Raw genomic sequence first — 10401 nt, forward strand, 5'->3', positions numbered from 1 at the left:
TTTTTGTCTCACTTATATTTACAAAATAATGTGCATGACTAAATTAAAAGTTAGCATATGTTTGGGTTTATATCAGATTAGAGATGTAAATAAGTTTGGGTTTGTTTGCTTTGATTGAACTAAAAAAAATTGGCAGGCTTGACTTGCCAATCTACCATTAGATGGTGCGGGGTAGAAATCTGGGACCACCTTATTAGGTAGAACAGGGTGGGCTTTTAGTGGGACAGGACGGGATGGGGCGGGTAAGCCCATTTACCACCGCTATTCAGAGGGATCAGCAACAACGTATCTTGAGGAGGTCTTAATTCTCACCATCAATTCTACAATGATTAGAAGTTGAGAGGTGTGATGCGGTGGTGATAGAGGAGTGGTGTCAATGAAGATGGTAGTGGTTGATAGTTGAAAACTGCGTGTTCGTGGGTATAGGTGATATCCACTTTTTTTAGTGATTCCCTTCCTTCTTGTCATTATAAACACAACACTAGTATAAATATATAGAACATATGTGAAAGAGGTACAAAGTGAGGAGTAATGGTGATTAATGCTGAGTAAAGAGTAGTTATAAAAGCATTGTAGAATGGCAAAGATTTTATAAGTGATGGATGAAAATAAAAATTCTTTTTAAAATAGAAAAGATTTTGAAATTGATTTGAAAAAGAATTTTGAAAAGATTTTTAAAATAAATAAATTGATTAATACATTAAATGATTGAAAAAACCATGTTTTAATGTAGTAAAAAAATTTTGAAATCAATACAGAGATCACTTAATCATTTAAAAAAAGATATAAAGGTGGCAGTTGAAAATTTGAATTTATTCATCATCTGCCCCGAATATCTCTTTTGGAGATGAAAGACAAAAACTCAAAAGATCTTGTAAGTTCAGTTAAAATAGATCAGCGGCACTTAAAATATCCAAAGCAATTCTTAGTTTACAAAAATTATCCTCAGTTAAGGAATTTAGTGAAAATTAAGAAGAGATGAGCAATTTTGAGGAGTCCTTATTTCTACAAAATTAAGATATAAAATAGAATAATAATTGCTTGTTGTCTACTGCAAAACTTTTTTTGGCTAAATATGGACTCTGATCCTACGGAGGACATATTACTTAAGGATGACCAAGTGCTTATTAGAGAAGAGCATGATGGTAATGAAGATGGCAACGATAAGATTATTGATAGTATAGAGGACAGTAACAAATGGAATGCTTGGTCAGACAACTTAGCACATGAAATATACAATCAGTGGATGCATAGCCAAATCAATTAATTGGTTTACTTGTTGTATATGTTTCATTTGAATTATTATGATAGTTTTTTGTCTTGAATATTTATCATAATACCTAATAGTGAAATTGTAATCATTATTGGTGTTGTGTTTTGACTACATGCACTACAAGAAAGTACCGAAATAGCAAGCAATTTTAGCGACCGAAAAAATTGGTTGCCAATAGCGATCGATTTAGCAACCGATACAGAATTTCCAAGACCAAATCAATATTGGTTGCTAAATCGGTCGCTAATAGCAACCAAATTAGCGACTGATAAGTTTTAAACACAACCAAAATGAAACCGGTCACTAAAATTGGTCGCTATTTTTTATTTAGCAACCGATTTAGCAACCAAAACAAAAAATAATATCTTTGGAACTGTTGCTCACAAAAGCAGTCGTTGTTTCTTATTTTAGCGAACGATTTTGCAACTGATAGTAAAATAGAGTGAACAACTGTTTGGTCGCTAAATTACTGGTAGCTAAATCGGTTGCTAATTGTTAATTTAGCAACTGATTTTAGTGACTAATATAATCAATCACTAATAGCCACCGAATTAGCGACTGATTAGTTTTATACAGCTAGAATATAAATGGTTGCTAAAATCGGTCGCTATTTTTTAATTTAGCGATCGAATTAGCAACCATAACAAAGGAAGGAATGCCCTTGGGACTCTTGGTGAGAAAATCAGTCGCTATTTTTTATTTAGCGACCGATTTCGCAACTAATCTATAGATAAATAGAATAACGTGGTTGGTTACTAATTTGGTCACTAATGTTGTGGTCACTAAATCGGTTGCTAATTCTTCAATTAGTAATCGATTTTATAAAATAATCAGTCGTAAAAGCATATACTAAGCTAAAAAAATATATTATCTGAATTACCCTCACTAACCCTAACTCACCCACACCATTCTCATTTCTCCAATCAGATATCGTTGTTGTCTCCGAGCGCCATTGTCGTATTCTTTGCCGCCGTCTTCTGTGCTCGTCTTGCCGCCATCTCTTGAGGTCTCGTCAGCGTCGTCTTCTCCGGTCTCGGCGCCGTCTCTCGAAGTCTCGTCACCATCTTCTTCTGAAATCTCGGTGTCGTCCCTTACGTCGTTGAGATCTTGGCGTCGTCTTTTGTCTTCAGATATCTTGGCGCCATCTTCTTCGTCTTCAAGCAGGTAACCTTTTAATTGCCGATTCCAATCTATTCTGTTAGGTTTGGTTTTTTCCCCCCTCTGGTTAGGGTTTTAGCAACGTGCTTTATTGAATTTGCTTGTTGATCTGTTGCTTTTTCTATCTTGATTCTTTTTTCTGTTGATTTTGGGTAATTAACTTGTTGAATTTGCTTGTTGATCCATTCTATTTGAACATGAACAATTATCCCTGCTTCCATTGTTCTATTTAAATATATTACTGTAATTGTTCCTTGCATATCGACAATAAAAATTGTACAAGTATTCCAAGTTTGACTAACATTTTCTCTGACATGCAAATCAATGATCTTTACTCCAAAAAATAAAAATAAGCTCTGATTTTTCACATTTGATTATGTCTATTCGTAATAATTAGTTTGGAATTTGGATAAGAATAGTATTACTAATAATTTTATGTCTATTCGTAATAAATAATAATATTTATACATTCAAAGGTTAAAGGTAGACGTATCGATTAACTTCAATTGAAAATTGTATAATGTAGATTTATATCTTTATATTGATCATCTATCTCCTTGATTTCTTATAATAATGTAGATTCTTAACTGGAAACCTTCTCAATGGATTAGTGCCTTCATGGACGAGTGATGCTACCAGCTTGTAATAATTTCTTTATCAAATACAACTTTTTAATTGGTTGTTTTAATTAAACACAATGCATAGTATCTATGATTAATTTTTTATTATTTTATATATTATCATTTAAATTTACTTCTTAAATGGTTTCTCTATAGTGTGTTTATGAGTAGCTCCCATTATTTTCTTGCCTTTCCCATTTATTCTGAATGAAATTCTATGCCTTGTATATAGAGATATTTCATATAATAACTTCAACCAAGATAATCAGTAGCAATGCCAATCTAGAAAAGTGTAAGTAGTACCCTTGTACTTGTTATTTGTATTTATTATTGAATTTTAAGATTTAATTTATGCACTAATTTAGTGAAAAGCTTTGTTTTCTTACTATATGTGTCATAGAAACTTATTTGCTGCTACGTCTCCGACAATTAACAATTCGTAAGTTTTGTATTTTGAAAATATTGTCATTTTTGTATTGCATTGGCATAGAAATATTTCATCATAATGAGATTAGTTATTCTGTATTCTCATAGTTTAAAAAAAAAAAAAACTGGTTTTATATTGCAAGATCATCATATTTTGCTTTATTTCATTATTTTATTTTAAATTTAGGTGTAAAATGGTTCTATTGACTTCATTTTTTTAGGAGTGTCACACATCAAATCTCTCTTTTTTAGCATGTCAAACAATTACTCAAACAATGCTATTGACCATAAAGATAAGCCACTGCAAACTGTAAGCTCTTTTCATTCTATTTGTTTTTTGTGTTTAGTCACAGACTCACAGTTTGATTGTTAGGGCCACTTAAGATAATTTAATCAAGCTAAAACATTTTTTTTGGATAAACGAAGAAATAATACTCACAAAACAAGAAGGATAATGCAAACAGTATGGAGGACAACTTCACAAGATAGCCTTGTTAGTTGTTACTTAAGATAGGAATAAATAATCTAGCTGAAGCATAATTCATCTAAATTCAGATTTGTCGCTTAATGGTATTAATATATTAATGAGGTCAACACTTTTAATTTATTAATTGGAGAACCTTTGGTGGAGTATAGTGCTTTTATGCAACTCCATGGGATGCATTCTGCTGAATATTTACTGTTGCTATGCCAGAAATAGTCTGATATATAAGTAATTTGAATAAGCTGAGAACATGAACTTATCAAAAAGATATTCTGTTTTGATGAGGAGGAAGTATACAAATTGTATCTATGTTTTTTTCCATTTTGCAAGGAATAAGAACAAATATGTCATATCTGGTTTAGGTCGCATGAATTGTTTCTGTTTCCATCATGATGTTGGTTCCTATTGTCAATGAAGTATTCACTTTATCCTTTGTTTTAGCATGGACTCCTCCTATAAACCTAAAATTCTTGTGACAAGATAAAGTAGATAAATCAAGACAATTTATCTGATAATACTCATGTACAATTATATTTATATCAACAGAATTTATTATTTTTTATCTTAAAGATAATAAAGTGTGAATTTATTTATTTATAATAAAAAGCTTTTTTAGCATCTATTTATTTATAATAAATTTAAGTAGGTATTTTATTTTATCTTTTTCTTCAAGTTTGAAGTTGATTGTGTAGCTTCCATTCTATTTTCAAGCTTTGTAATTGTATGAGGGCGTCCAACGAGTTAAGATACTTTATTTTTATTTACTTAATTGTTTATCAATTGATGTTTTATTATAGTTCTTAAAATGTGATTTGTTCATGCATTTAGTTAAGATGCACTATTACAATGGAACAGGTTATGAATATGAGTCAGAGTTGTAATTAGATGTACAATAGACTAAGACTTGGTCGAAAGGATTTAACTAGTGAATTTACAAAAGGGGTAGAAGAACTTATTTCCTTTGTCGAGAGATCAGCAGATTTGTCAAGTGGACAAATTAGATGCCCTTGTTCTAGGTATAAAAACAAGGTTTATATGAAGTCTGAAGATGTAATAATCCATCTATATAAGAAAGGATTTGTTCCTGATTATTGGCTTTGGACAAATCATGGAGAAAATAATCCAACCTTACGTGAGATCCCTAATAGGACGGGAGAGCTAGGAGCTGGGAGTAGTGCACACCCTAACAGGATGGAGGAGCTCATTTATGAAGCTTTTATTGGGTTTGAGATTGAAGGCCATGGTGATTTTGAGGATAAGGAGTCTCCAAATGTTTATGCTAAGAATTTCTATAACTTGCTGCATGAATCAAAAAAGCCTTTATGGCCAGAACGTGAAAACCACACTGAACTTTCATTTGCTGTTAGATTAATGACAAATAAATCTGAAGAAAATATTTCTCAATGATCTATCGATCAACTGCTTCAACTCATGAGAGAGACCCACCCGAAAGATAATGTAATTCTAGAACACTTCTATGAAACTAAAAAAAATAGTTTCTAAACTTAGGTTAAATTCAGTAAAGATTGATTGTTGCGTTAATGGCTGCATGTTGTTCTATGTGAAAGATTGCAAAGATTTAAAGGAATGCAAGTTTTGTGGTGCACCACGGTATGATGCAAAAATAGTGAATGGAAGACACAAGGAGATTCCTGTGAAAAGGATGCACTACTTCCCTCTTATTCCTAGGTTAAAACGACTATATGCTTCTTTGAGTTCTACTCCACATATGAGTTAGCACCGTGCACAACAGAGGGAACCAGGAGTACTATGTCACTCATCAGACGAGGAAGCATGGAAGCAATTTGATCTCAAGCATTCGGACTTTGCAGCTAAACCAAGGAATGTGATATTAGGTTTTTATGCTGATGGATTTTTCCCTATAGTCAATCAGCTACCCCTTACTCTTGTTGGCTTGTAATTGTGACTCCCTACATTCTTCCACCAGAAGTATGCATGACCACGTCATATATGTTCCTGACCTTAATAATTCTAGGACCCCATAATCCCAAGAAAAAAATAGACGTTTATTTGCAACCGTTGATAGATGAGTTGAAGCTGTTATGGAATGAAGGTGTCATTACATATGACATATCCCAAAAGAAGAATTTTTTTATGAAAGTTGCTCTCATGCGGACTATAAACGATTTTCCTACTTATGGCATGTTATCGGGTTGGAGCATTGTAGGTAAATTGGCATGTGAGTGTTGTAAGAATCAATCAATTACTTTTACTTTAAAACACGCTGGTAAATGCTCTTGGTTCAATAGCCATCGTCAATTTTTGCCCTTGGATCATCCATATCGAAGAAATAAGGTTTCATTCTTGAAAAATTGAGTTGTGACAGCTCAAGCTCCAATTAGATTGTCAGGCAAGGAGGTTTGGCGAAGTGTTTGCAATCTTCCAAGAAGTACAAAACGTGAATTTTGTTCATATCTTAGTTTTGGTGTTTCTCATAATTGGACAAAACGAAGTATATTTTGGGAGTTATCATATTGAAAAGACAATTTGTTAAGACATAATCTTGATGTGATGCACATTAAGAAAAATGTCTTTGATAATGTCTTTAATACGGTAATGGACATTAAAGACAAGACTAAAAACAATGTGAAGGCAAGAATGGATTTGAAGAAACTCTGTCGACGGAAGGATTTAGAATTGCAATTGTTACCGAATGGAAAATACATGAAACCCAAAGCAAAATTCACTCTCTCTATGGAACAAAAAAGGGTAGTTTATAAATGGGTTAGTGAGATTAAAATGCCAGATGGATATGCTTCTAATTTGCATAGATGCTTAAATATTCGAGAAGGAAACTGTTTGGGATGAAAAGCTATGACTATCATGTCTTTATGGAATGTTTGTTACCAATTACCTTTACCAATCTTCAACTCCAAATCTGGAAGCCTATAACTGAATTAAGCAATTTTTTTAAGGATTTGTGCTCCACAATTTTGTACGCGGATGACTTATTGTTGATGGAGAAAAATATTATCACCACCACATGTAAGTTGGAGCAAATTTTTTCTCCATGATTTTTTAACTGCATGGAGCATTTGCCCATTCATCTTTCGTATGAAGCAAGAGTGGGATGCCCATTCCAATATCGATGGATGTACCCATTTGAGAGGTATAACTTTAATTCAGTGCTTTTAGTCATTTAATCTCAATCTTATGGATGCCACTCTATGCTTGCATGTTACGTTGCTTTAGGTACTTGAATAGATTAAAGCAAATGGTTAAAAATAAATCACGTGTTGAAGGATCCATTTGTGAGGCATACATGAGTCAAAAAATCTCGCATTTCTGCACTTATTATTTTGAGTCTCATGTACAATTAATGAGAACTAATGTGGGCCGGACGATGATGGTGGAGCCATCAATATTCAATTTTTAACTTTATCAATATTCAACCATCATGGATGCGTATCTAGGATAATTAAGAGCTGATAATTAAAGGATAAGGAGTTGGTTACTGCATACTTACATGCTCTACTTAATTGTGAAGAAGTTGAACAATACATCGAGTAAGATCACCAAATACTTGATTTTTATAATTTAGTAGTTTTATTTATGAGGTACCTATATATATGTATATTTATATGAAATTTAGATCTTTTGTGAAAGATTTGAGAGGTGAAAATCCAAATATCAGCCAAGATGAAACCAACCGAAGAATAACATTAGAATTTCCAACTTGGTTTGAGAATTATGTAAGTTTCCTAGCATTTCTTGTTAAATATTTTTATTTTTGTAAGTTAGTTAGCTATTAACACTTTGGATCTTTTCTAGATTCATGATAGCAAAAATTCAGTAATGAATCAAAGTTTACACCACTTAGCATGGGATCCTAGTAAAAAAGTGCACAATTATTCTTGGTATATAGTAAATGGTTTTAAGTTTCAAATAGAAAATTGGAGTGTTAGTAAAAAGACTTTCAATGCTGGAGTTTTGCACAGTTATGTCACAACTTTATTCTCTAATACTTTACCAAGTTCATTGAGTCTTTGAGCTTTATAATTGTTACTTAACATGCTTTATTTTTTAGTTTTCAAAGAAGCACTTAACATATGATTTAATTTTCTGCATGTATGATGATTCTTATTCTTTTTATTTTCTTGTGTAATAATTGATCTGATTTTGATATTGGCAGGATGAATTTAAGAATGCTATAAAATAGGCTATGCAAAAAGCATCTGAAGTAGGAAGTAATGTATCAAATGAGATGGATGTGTGGTGTGAAATAGCCAGAGTTAAAAAGGGAAGAATTTATGGACTTGGAATAGAATCCACTGCAATTGACAAAGGACCTAGTTATCGTGGCTCCATTTCTCAGTCATCAGATTGGTTGCGAAGGTCAAAACATGAAGAAATAATGAAGAAAATGCAAGAAGAGAACGATGATTTGAAAACTAGGTTGGAAAAGACAGAAAGAGGACTTGAACTCAATAACCGTATGCTTTAAGAAATGATGAAAAAGCTTAATTTTAAAATTCCGATTCCTCAACTAGAAGGTGGAGAAACAAATATAGGAGAGCATGAAGATGGTGAATGTACGTCTAAAGAGTGATTAGTAGTTTGACACAGTTCACCAGGTGAGTTTAATACTCCCTCTCCTTTGCCTCAAATTATAAATGTATCAAATTCTTTTTTGTGACAGATAGTTTTAGATAGTATGTAGTTTATAAGATGCATTGTTCTAAATTTTGTAGGTGAGGAATCTTGAAAGAGTATATTTTAAAATATGAAATCTACATTGCTCTAGTCAACATCCCCAACATTTCAAGGTCACCGAAAATCATCTTCAATATCCTTATGAAAGATAGATAGATATAGGTGTTAGACGAGAATGTATATAAGAAAATCGAGAAAAAGTAGATCGATATTTTACTTGCTATGTTGATGAATCTGAGTGTAATTCTGTTAATTGATGTAATTAGTAATATGAAGAGTGTTGTTTATTTTGTGTTATGTTATTTTGGTTATTGTTTAAGTGTTGTTTATTTTGTGTTATTATTATTGTTGTCTATGTTATTTTGGTTATTGTTTACTTTTATGTTGTTTACTTTTCAATATTTGATGGCCTAAATGTAAAAATTTAGTAAATATTATAATTAAAAAAATTAGGATCAGCCATGAAAATTTGGTTACTAAAATGCTTGGTTGCTAACTAGCGACCGATTTAGCGACTGAAATGTTGGTTGCTAAAATACAAGTCCACACTTAGCGACCGATTTAGCGACAAAAATAACGGTCGCAGATTAGAGACCGAAACACTGGTCACAAATTAGCGACCGATTTAGCGACTGAAAAGTCACTATTTAGCGACCAATTTACTCAGAGACCGCTTTAGTAACGAAAATTTTGGTCACAAATTAGCGACCGATTTTGTTAGCGACCGATACTCTTTGGTGAGGGTTTGATGGCCTCGTTAACAAATCGGTCGCTAACATTTAGCGAATGAAGTTGGTCGCTATTTTCTTATTAGCGACCATAGTTTTAGCGACCACCCAAATCAGTCAAAAAATCGGTCGCTAAATCAGTCGCTATTCAGGTAATTTCTTGTAGTGATGTACCACTTACTTTAAATATATCATATTGATAAGTTTATTTTTTTGTATTGTATTTTATTTGAACTAATATGAGATTTACAATGATGTTATCATATGTTTTAGGATGCTCACTTGAATTTTGATTGAGTTAATCTAGATTGTAAAGATAAATGAACAGACATGTTTGGACTAATGAATAGACCAAGACATTTGTTGGTTTTATGGAGGAGCTTGTCAGTGAAGGAAGAAGAGTTGATGTGGGTCAGTTTAAACCTAGATCTTTTGAGAAGCTTGCTGCAAAAATGAATGAGAGATTTTCCGGTGGTGGCTTTCAAATAATTCATTGCAAGAACAAGGTTAAAAGGCTTAAAGAAAAATATCAATTTGCTACAAACATCACAGCTTGTAGTAGTTTTGGATGGGATGATGTGAAGCAATGTGTGGTTGTGGACAACAAAGAGATCCTAGCTGCATATATGGTTAGTTTACATGTTTAATTTGATCGACTTAATGTTATTCTACTTGACAATTAGTTATGTCCCTCTTTGACAATCGTTTATTTTTTTTTTCTAGAAACAAGGAGTAAGTTTGTATTCTCCAGGGAAGCCATTTCCCTTTTTTCCCCATTTGGAAAAAATATTTTGTAAAGATAGAGCAAACGGTGTAATACCCCACCACACATAGCTTTATGCTTATGTCGTAAATCAGAGGTGGCGAGGTATTATGACCTCTAGAAAGACAAAATACGTACACACACACACATACACACATATGAAGAATAGTTTAACTAGGAGCCTTGAAGAAAAAGGGTATGTAAAACAAACAAAAATTACGTCGCACTCAAAATGTTAACGATAGAAAACCTGATGGCAAAAAATAAAAGAAATA

General features: G+C 32.5%; 1 long non-coding RNA gene across 1 annotated transcript; it reads left to right on the plus strand.

Moving 5' to 3' along the window:
- Nucleotides 1-2168: 2168 nt before the first annotated feature.
- LOC107470156 (uncharacterized) lies at nt 2169-9610 on the plus strand. Its single transcript, XR_001588360.3, has 4 exons — nt 2169-2437; nt 3011-3073; nt 8115-8556; nt 8674-9610. It is a non-coding gene; the product is annotated as an uncharacterized LOC107470156 (long non-coding RNA).
- The last annotated feature ends 791 nt before the right edge of the window (nt 9611-10401 follow it).

This window comes from Arachis duranensis, chromosome 10, assembly GCF_000817695.3.
Source record: "Arachis duranensis cultivar V14167 chromosome 10, aradu.V14167.gnm2.J7QH, whole genome shotgun sequence".
NCBI classification, from domain to species: Eukaryota; Viridiplantae; Streptophyta; class Magnoliopsida; order Fabales; family Fabaceae; genus Arachis; species Arachis duranensis.